Source organism: Vidua chalybeata, chromosome 1 (genome assembly GCF_026979565.1).
Source record: "Vidua chalybeata isolate OUT-0048 chromosome 1, bVidCha1 merged haplotype, whole genome shotgun sequence".
NCBI lineage: Eukaryota > Metazoa > Chordata > Aves > Passeriformes > Viduidae > Vidua > Vidua chalybeata.
In genome coordinates this window covers 98,944,813-98,953,205 of record NC_071530.1, presented here as the reverse complement: position 1 = coordinate 98,953,205, position 8,393 = coordinate 98,944,813, and the positions used below count along the sequence as shown (strand labels likewise).

The 8,393-nt window shown below is 34.8% G+C and overlaps 1 long non-coding RNA gene across 3 annotated transcripts; it reads right to left on the bottom strand.

Annotated features, from left to right (window-relative positions):
• Positions 1-2,035: 2,035 nt before the first annotated feature.
• LOC128793817 (uncharacterized) lies at positions 2,036-8,100 on the bottom strand. Of its 3 annotated transcripts, none has more exons than XR_008432894.1 (4): positions 7,811-8,100; positions 5,204-5,302; positions 3,388-3,435; positions 2,036-2,398 (listed from the first exon to the last, which is right to left on the bottom strand). It is a non-coding gene; the product is annotated as an uncharacterized LOC128793817 (long non-coding RNA). The 3 variants fall into 3 exon arrangements; XR_008432895.1 differs by lacking the exon at positions 2,036-2,398 and adding an exon at positions 2,557-3,037; XR_008432896.1 differs by lacking the exons at positions 2,036-2,398; positions 3,388-3,435 and adding an exon at positions 2,557-3,037.
• Positions 8,101-8,393: the final 293 nt, after the last annotated feature.

Here is an 8,393-nt window from a genome sequence, read left to right as displayed (position 1 = left end):
AAAATTTTATTTACATGAAATTCTAACTCACAGATACATAATAATACTCATACATACATAATAAATTATGCAAATTCATTTCTCATGACAACCAATCTCCAATTATATTCAATAACTATTTCACATAATCATTGAATAAGTGGTATTCAAACAAAATGAGGTGTACTCTGTTGTGAATCAGCTGATCACCCATGTCAGTGTAAATAGTCCTATTGAGTGACTTCCACCCAACTATGCCATTTTTCTGACCTTTGAGGTCAATAGATAACTTATAATACTTGAATTTTCTGTTGCATTATATCATAATCTAGTACCACTTTGGTACACTGAAATAAATTTGGATTTATCCCAGAATAGCTCAAAAAAATGTCCAGCGTCTCCAGATAAAGGTTTGGTTTTTTTTTTTAAATTAATTGGAATTTTTTTCTGGAACTTCATGTCTGCACATATAGTTCTACCCTAAGAAAATATAATTATAATAGCAGTTTACACAGGAGAAAATTAAGAAAAACTTGAAAGCCCAAAATACACACACACACACACACACACATAGACACACATAATTCCTGCCAGTCTCAAAAGTTTTTTCAAATACAAAAAGTATTTAAAAAGAAAAAAAATCCATCTAGGGGTAGTGACTTGTATTTCTCCAGTGATGCAGATATCTAGTCCTCTGTGGATTAGGTGGACTAAATTCCCTGAGTAACTCTAATCACTCTCAAAGTGCTTAATAGTATTTAATGAAGTAATGGACATATATATACAGAAATAAGGAATATTGCTCCACTGGAAAAAGATCTATAACTTACAGCTTCCCTAAGAAATATAATATATGACAAATTATATCAGATGATATAAAGATATACCATATTTTAAAGCATGTGTTGAATGCAGAATTATGCATGTAGAAGGGAGTGTGAGATGCTTTAATACATTGGTCATTTTTCAATATTTATTCCAAATGATATGATTTCTTTGGGGTTTTATTTGTTTTGAGTTTGTGAGTTTTGTTTGGTGAGTTTGTGAGTTTTGTTCAGAGCAACTGTGACTTCTGTTTTGCAACACAAAGCGTTTCAGAGTTTGCAAATCAAGTCAATTATCATTTGATACACAAAGTTAATTTAGATGACAGTGCCAGAGAATGGGCAGTCCATGGGGTTTGCCTTGTGTCAGATTTACAACATATATATCACTTAATCATAGAACCACAGAATCAACCAGGTCAGAAAAGACATTTGAGATCATGGCATCCAGCCTATGACCTAACACCACCTTGTCAACCAGACCATGGCATTCATCCAGTCTTTCCTTAACTACCTCCAGGGATGGTGACTCCACCAGGAGTCTTATACAAGGTAAGAATGGTTTCATTGAAGACTGCTTTTTTGAAAACGATATTTTTTTGTCGATTTTCTTGTGAGCTTTTAAAAATTTCAAGCACAATTGCCTGGAAATAACTTGTGTCAACAGGGAGAAATTTATTATGGGAAATAGAATAATTTAAAGAATGAAGATAGTTTTTAGATGTGCCAATGAGAGTGTTTTCCAGCATTCCTGATGAAGGAAACATTTATATTCTCTTCTTCCCACCTAGGTTTACCTTTTCCATTGATATTGCTCTTTACCGTGCAGTGATGAGGGATTGCAGTAATGCTTAATCTGAAAAGCTTATACAATAGCTTTACCACTTTCTATATTCTGTGTACCATTTAGGAAAGAAAAAGTGAAATCATTGCTAGCTGACACTTATCTCTAGAACTTTCTTGGATGGAAAAAGACACAATTTCAAATGTAAGGGATTTATATAGTTTGGTAATGTAGCTTGGTAATATAGTTTAGATTTTTTCAGAAAATTACATTTAAATGTCTTTATAAATGAGCAATACTACTTAAACATGCACATATTGCTGCAATGAATTTCAGTAATGAGAGTTGTGGATTTTTTTCATAAAGCATCACAGTAATAAGACTGTTTAAAATACATTTAAATGTTGTAATAAAAATACTACACATATTTTTCTGTGGTGTAATTTGTTAAAATCTTCCATTACATTTGACAGTCCTCCATTCACTCTCATTTTAGTTAATATAGTGTACTCAATTTCTTGCCCTCTGAGAAAGTAGTGGCAACATGTTCTGACCTATAATCTATACTTAAGGATTCAGTATCTATTTAGGAATGTTCATGGAGACTTTATTAATCTCTAATAAACTCAGTTCTTCCACTTCATTTCATGGCTGAATATAACAGTATTTCCTTTCAAGACTAATTATAGAAGGCAGAGTAGAACAGTCAAAATTATGCCCCTGGCATAATTACAATAGACTTTGTTTATCTTCATGCCTTTAAACACCATTCAACTATGCAATAGCTTCCTTTTGTCCTGGATATTTGTTTCTGAGAAATGACATTTAAATTACTGAACAATAAATGTTAAAGTGAGACAGCAAGAACAATTTAAATCTGATTGTAAGAGCAGCTAAAGTTCCAATTTACAGAACAGTCAGAAAAAATCAAAAGAACCAAAACAAACAAACCCAAGATTGGTAGCAAAATACTCTACATAAAGATGTATTTGAAAGTCATTTTTCCATACAAGGGGTCTTGTCTGTGTTCTGTGATTATTTTACTATTATAACCAGAGCACATCTCTAAAAACCTCATGTCTTCCTTTTTTATGCAAGTTTCTCTTATGTGCAATATTTACAAGACTGGGAGTATAAACGTACTCTGCAGAGGATACTATACAGAGCAACTAGAGTAGTAAAACACTTAACCTCTCCCATTTCTGTTACAGAGAGGGAAACTAAAGTATGAGTCTAAGGGGCACTATAACAATAAAATAACAGTAATAGCAGTCCTGGTCTAGTTCTGCAGTACAGATTAAACTCCTGGGACATCATCTGAGCAGATGTGATAAGTCTTAGTGCTTTGGTCAGAGCAAATATTGTATGAAGTCTAATTCATGTATGCAATTCCAGTCCATGCTCTTCAAACAAGACGAACTTTTTTATGCTTGCCTCAATTTTCAAGTACCTAGAATGAGAACATAACATAATTTCTTTACTTAATTTGAGTATATAAACTACTTTACTATCCTAAAACTGAAGATGTGATGGGTTTTATTATATTATTCATTAATTCCGAATAACTTGGAGGATCAAGAACAACATACTATGCACTGTATAATGCATTAGGGTAAACAAGACTCAAATGCTGAGGAAAGGTTATATTTCGTTTTTGTTTCTTTAATCCACTAATTCAAAGATAAAGAATTTAGCTAAGATCAAAGATTCTAATGCAAACTCCAGTTTATGGATTTTGCAGCTGTTCTAAAGGGGCTTGGAATACACAAACTAATAAGATCACTTTTCATTTTGTAGTACCTTTCATCTGAAGATCTCAAAGTGTTTTTTGACTTCAATGAAGCACACCTTAAAACAGCAAGTGATATACATGAGGGACATACAGGAATTTGTTTAACCCACCATTACTCATTGAAGTTTATCTCTTTCATTGTTTAAACAATTGTGACAACACTGTAGCAAAGTTCAATTAGCTGAATACCTCCCCCTCCTCTCTCTTGTATGTAATTTTTGAAGTATATTCAGTTAAAACTGCCAGAATTCACATAGGCATCATGCAACTGAGTCATAATTTGTGTAAAACACCAGGATTAGTGATAGATGATGAAAAATGTCAAGAAATCTGAATTAATATTTGTTAGACATTTGTAGACTAGAAACCCATGTTTATGTTTTTTGCTAAAAGAAATAAAACCAGATTAATCCAGGAAAGCAAAATAATTGAAAATTGTACTACACTATGCCAACCAGAGATGCTGGATTCTTGTGGAACTGGAAATAAAGTAGAAGGTCAAAAAAATTTCCAATATCTCAGGGAAAAAGAACATTTGTTTATTAAGTCTTTTCACAATGGCAAATAATCTTCAGCTATGTAGATGGCTATTTGAACTTTGTCCATGTAAATTTGATGACTGTAATTTAGCCATTCTGCTACATATATTTTAAAGAAAATATTTCATTAACTAACTAAATAATTATTCTAGAGGCATTTCTCTTCCATAATGGCAAAAGTCATATAAGGACATACAGATAAGCTATAGTCATTCAGAATGGATTCATACATGGCTCTGAAGTCCATATATTTTTAAAAATCATTGGTTAAGCATTTTTAGACAAAATCATTGGTTTAAGCATCTTGAAAGTAAACACATAACCTTTAATTACCCTTCATGTCAGTATTCTAATATTCCAGAAGGACACATTTTTCTCCTCCACTTGTCCCTTTTCTCTCAGATTTACAGAGATCACATTCAAACACTGCAATGAATGTTATGCTCACATCACAGAGTAGCTCTGAGGGACCTGGATAGCCAATGTCACAGTGTTTTGACATGAAAAGATGATCACTTAGATTCTGGAAGCAGGTTAGCCAGGTGAATACCTTAGAAGTGTTAATCAGATGACAAGTTAATAAACTTAGTTCCAAACTGGGAAACTTGGTAGTTTGCTACTTTCTGCAATATAGACTTGACCAATTTATTTTTATTAATAAAAGGAGTGCAATATAAAATTTCCCTGTTGCTATTCTTCTAGAAATCCACTGTTAACACTGACCTCAGGACTGAAGGGCTTTTATAAAAAAAGTCTACTGCAAAAAGTCTATCTGTTAGACACTACTGCCTTGTTAATTATTCTATAGTAATTATCACTGGTTCCCAAATCTTTGCACTGTGAGGACATGGAACAGATGTAAATGACAAAGGAAAAAATAATAATTGTGGTTTTTTTAAAGTTTGATTTATTTTTAGGGACATAGCACTATTTAGTTTTGTTATTATGAGTAGCCATGTGTTTATTACATAAACCAAATGTACTTGTTTTCATGGATGCAAAGCATGCTGTCTTATAACAACCACAGCTCTTAGGTAGAAATACTGTCTTCTAAAAATGGTACTTTCTAAGTCTCATGCTCATATTCTTAGCAATCATTAAAAGAAAAAAAAAAAAGAAATTAATATTGTATTCAGCTTTTCAGTCAGGGAGTATGAGCCATTACTCATATACTGTAAGCAACTTAAAACTGTAGTTTGTGATGTTCTCTTTTGCCAGATAATATAAACAGTCAACCAATCATCATAGTGATCAGATACGTTTAGTCAATCGCTCCAGCAGCCACCTGAATGTCCAGATCTTCTCTGAGATGTGAATGTTCCCAGGGCATGAGCAACGTGGTCCAGCTCCATAGCTGCTTTAAGGCAGGGATGCTCTGAGGTCCCTATCAACACAGAGTAAACCCAACCAGTATGGTTCTGTCATTTAAAAGTAGAGCCATTTGTTAGATTTACTAAATTCTGAGTTCCATATATATTAGCATTTTGAGTAAAAGAGACCCATCAGAGTGAACAGTTCTCATATTGTGCCTTTAAGGAGGCAACTGAAGTATGAAATCTCCTAGATTAAAAAACAAACAAACAAACAAAAACCTCCAACCAAACTCTAAACAAAATGAAAAACCCAAAGCCCAAAAATGAATCCTCAAAACCAACCAAATCAAAGCGTGAAACCAGACTATAAATGTACCATCATAGTCTAAATTTTAGGTCATCTAGGGAAGCTATTTCAAGTATTAGAAAAATAGTATAGAACAGATTGTCTAATTTCTAGTCAAAATAAACAACTCCATGTTTATCTTACTTCACAATAGCTTTCCTGTGCTGTTCATATGGGGTTGTTTTTCTTGATGTGTCTGGCTGGAAGAAAGGTTTTATAAATTTCTCTGTATCAATGTTCCTTTTAGATTAGTGTGAAGGAGATTTTATTTTTCTTTTTTATTTTGCATTTTCTAGTGGCCTTCATGCAATCTCTTTAAAATGCTTTTTCTAACACATCTGGGATAACTAATCTGGTTCTTGAAAGGAAAATCCCCTCAGCAGCAAAATCTCTGCTCTGAATTGGTAACATTTGCTGCACTGGCCACACTCTGCTTAACAGCTTTAATCACTTTCCTTGGGGTCTTATCTTGGATCATAACTTTAGCAATCATTGCCAAGCTTTGATTTACTGGATAGAACTAAAACTGTCCCCATTATGTGGCTTATATTCTCTACCCTTCCTGTCATCTCTGCTCTTCATGGAGAAGCATTATTATGTGAGTTTTTGTGTTTGATCTGAGAACTTGCACATTATCTTGAGCTTTATAAATCTCCTTTGGAATATGCAGCATTTAGCTCTACATTTTTCTGTGCTTCATCATGTTAGCAAATGTGTCTGCTTCTACAAGTTGTCTTAAGTGTTAATTCAGATGTCAGATAAAATATGTGTATAAAAAAGTACAAGTTTACAAGTAGAAAGAACACCAGATAAGTTTTTGGCAATGGTAATGAGTTTGGGACAAATCTGTACTGAGAGGACCTCCGTAAAAATATGGAACAATATTTATAACTTTAAATTAGACAAATACTCCATATTCAGTGTCCATTATTTCTGCATTTACTTTACTTATGTTAAGTTTAGAAGGAATATTCTCTGACACTGCATTATTTTGAGGCAACTCTTGTTAGTGCTCTGAAACCCATCTTTGAAGCACATTGTTTTTAAGCCTGCTTTATTGAGGACACTAAGATGTTCCCATGTTGCATGACAGAAAATATATGTTCATCTTTTGCCCACCAAAAAGGTTTTCATTTAAACACAAGTAAAAATGTAGAGGATTTACAAATATTGTACTTCATGAAAACAGAAAAACTTGTTAAAAAACAGAGGTTCTGCTACACAATCCAACAAGGGGAAGACTGGATGATCCTTTATCCCCTATAATATGTCAGAGAATCCATACAAATGCAAGACATAATGAATGTTCCCACAAAAGTAATAATTAAGAGCTCTTATTGTCATGAAAAAAATCTCTAAATTATAAAAAAAACCCCAAACCACTGGAAATTAAGTTTCATTAATTCTGCTCTTGAAAATCTTCTACATATATATTTGCTAGCATAGTAATTTAGGACTAGTGCTTTTAAAATAATTTTTCCTATTCCTCAAATATGTTAATAAGTGTGTTCTAAACATACCAGGTATATCTGAATAGTAATACCCTCAGACAGTTTCTTTGGCACCTGTATTCAGTGTGATCTTTCCCTAACTGTTTGCTGCTCAAGAAATGTAGAAATCAGAATTTTATTTCAGAGATCAGGGAAATGATACCTGAAAATTCCATGATAAATTAAGAGAGAGATGTGTGCTGCTCACAGGCATGGCAGAGGGTATTCCTTACTGACAAAGAGATGTCAGAGAGGCATTCCTTACTGACAAAGTCTAGTCACCAATTCTGTGTCTCTCAGAATTGTCTTTTTTGGGCTCGTTTTTATCCCAGACTCCATTCCTGATGTGCTCTTTTCTGGAGAATGAATCACAGCTATTTTAGCAAACCTACTTCAGTGAATGAGGGCTCAGTGGTGCACTATGGACATATATTGACTTCCTATGTGCACACAGTCTTGGTAGGCATTAACTTTTGAGTATTGTCTCCTATGCAGGATTGACTTACAGGCCAGGTACACTTTGAGATGTTATGTATATTAATGTTATGGTAGAGCTAAGAACCAAGAGGGACTTTGCTCCGCACCAGCAAATCCAGGCATCACCTCAAAGCTGATTTCTGGTCTCCCCAGTTTCCATCAGAGGCAGACTTCTCCATAAACATTTATTCATTTTCTATCTCAGTTCCAAAAATACATTGATATATCTCAGTTTTATACATGCTTTGGAAGGATATCTACTGTACCTTCTATTATCACCCTTTGTTCACAGTGAGACCTACTAACTTGCTTTAGGAGTCTTGTGCTTTCAAAAAGTTTAAACTCTGGTAATTTCACAGCTCTGGTACCTCCCTTAGTAGACAGGCATGGCTATAAGATATTTTCTTTCATAGAAACCAATGCTCAACAATCAGATGTTGTATCCTGGGTTTGGGTTCAGATTAGGGGTTCTGATATATGTTAGTTAGCCGATTCTATGTACCCCTGTACACCCCTGTTGCCCCCACGAGCATTGGAGCTAGCCCACGTCACTCCTGTAACCACCCCCCTGTCCACTCCTGAGAGTTCTGTGTCTGTTACCCCATCCCCGCACTCCCTATTCGTCCCGGAACCCTGTACACACCTCTGTCGTGTCCCCATTGGTTGCCGTGGTCCACGTCACTCCCCTGTTGCCTGTCCCCATTGGGCGAGGGGGCTTCCGCCCCCATCGGCCCGCCCCCTATAAAATCCCACGCTCCCTCAGTCCCAGCGCCATTTTGTCCATGCGGCACTAAGGAGCGGCCACAGTTCTCCATTACATCTCCACACGACAGTAAAAGCTCTCCAGCC